Below are 1,862 nucleotides of genomic sequence, written 5' to 3' on the forward strand. Positions count from 1 at the left end.
GCGCCATTGCCGGGGAAGAGAGTTGCATTAGAATCTTAATTATTCAAAGTGTTAGATTAGTAGTTATTTTTAGTTTAGTTATAATTTTGGTTTCTTGCCTATCCATCTCTCTTACTTGGTTTTCTTGTGTTTATGAGTGCAGGTTGGGTGCAGAACTCGGCCAATTGACTAGAAAGAGCAAACCGGTTAGAGACGGCGGAAGACATCGCACCAAATCCAAATCAAGTAGTCATGGCGGAAGAACAAGAGCCGTCCAAGAGTTTGCGCGATCGGTTCTATCCGGCCCGAACCGCGCAACCTTCTTGCATTAGATTACCGATTGCACAGGGCAATAATTTTGAGCTAAAATCGCAATTTATCTCTTTGCTTCGTCATTTTCATAGCCTCCCTTCGGAGGATGCTTATTTATTTTTGTGTGAGTTTGAAGATGTATCTGCTTTGATTAAGTTGCAACAACTTACCGATGATGCGGTAAAGTTGCGGTTTATTACGTTTTCACTCAAGGATGGAGCCAAAAAGTGGCTCTATGGCTTACCAACGAACTCCATCACCACTTGGGAGGAGTTCGCCGTCGCTTTTCTAAAAAAGTTTTTTCCATTACATAAAACTAATAAGCTTAGGAACGATATTTTACAATTCAAACAAAAGCCATTAGAGTCATTTTCTAAGTTTATGGAGAGGTTCAAAGACCTACTCCAAGAGTGTCCTCACCATGGAATTGATTTGTGGCACTTATGCCAAATTGTTTATGAGGGCATAGATTACCAAACAAAGCAACTTCTTGAATCCATGTGTCCTAACGGTTTTACATCTTTCACGGATGAGGCCGCGGCATTTGGCGGAAAAAACAAGAGTGGGAATCCACTCAAGATGGTGAGAGAGCCACTTCAAGTAAGGGATTTCTAATAGAGGGTGCCGTGGCAAAAGAGGCTCATCTTGATAGTTTAATCAAAAGGCTAGAAGCAATAGTTGTTAAAGGACCTTCACAAGTCAATCAAATTGCACATAGTGTTTCCATGTGTAATTGGTTTCAAGCCACGGACCATGTCATGGAAGAGTGTCCAACTCTTGCTAAATTTGGTAATTCTAATGAGAATGTGAGTGCTCTTTATGCTAATAATCCTTATTCTAGCACTTAAAATCCGGGATGGAGAAATCATCCCAACTTTTCATGGAGTCAAAGTGGGCCATCTAATTTCCAAGGCCAAGGCCAATTCGGCCAACCTAGGCCCACCTTCCCTCCCACTTTTGTTCGGCCATCCCCTTCCCCTCCTACTTTTCAAAACCCCATGATTAATAATGTTTCAAATCAGCAACCGCCGGGTTTTCAAAAACAAGGAGAGTCGGAACGCATAGCTTCCTTAAAAAAAAGCATAGAACTTCTCACTTAGCACTTTCATGACAATTCGGCCAACCTAGGCCCACCTTCCCTCCCACTTTTGTTCGGCCATCCCCTTCCCCTCCTACTTTTCAAAACCCCATGATTAATAATTTTTCAAATCAACAACCGCCGGGTTTTCAAAAACAAGGAGAGTCGGAACGCATAGCTTCCTTAGAAAAAAGCATAGAACTTCTCACTTAGCACTTTCATGACAAGCCAACACAACATGGAGAAGGAAATCTCCCAACTTGCCATGCCGTTGCATGAGAGGGAAAAGGGGAAGATGCCAAGTCAACACATTCCTAATCCAAGGAACGTGAATATGAATGTGAATCAACAGGTACCGCCAAATCAGTTGAATGCCATTCAACCAAATTTTGCCGCCGCAAGAGCCCTCTAACGAATGTAATGCCGTATATGGTTTAAGGAGTGGTAGAGATTACCACAAGGAGGAGGTCAGATCTGAACCTTCTATAGATAT

At 42.3% G+C, this 1,862-nt stretch overlaps 1 non-coding gene across 1 annotated transcript; it reads right to left on the bottom strand.

The window, feature by feature from the left end:
* Nucleotides 1-612: 612 nt before the first annotated feature.
* LOC143855561 (small nucleolar RNA R71) lies at nucleotides 613-719 on the bottom strand. Its single transcript, XR_013237936.1, has one exon. It is a non-coding gene; the product is annotated as a small nucleolar RNA R71 (small nucleolar RNA).
* Nucleotides 720-1,862: the final 1,143 nt, after the last annotated feature.

Source organism: Tasmannia lanceolata, unplaced genomic scaffold, assembly GCF_043159265.1.
Source record: "Tasmannia lanceolata isolate RefF3 unplaced genomic scaffold, GAP_Taslan_0.1 ptg000021l, whole genome shotgun sequence".
In the NCBI taxonomy this organism is placed as follows: domain Eukaryota; kingdom Viridiplantae; phylum Streptophyta; class Magnoliopsida; order Canellales; family Winteraceae; genus Tasmannia; species Tasmannia lanceolata.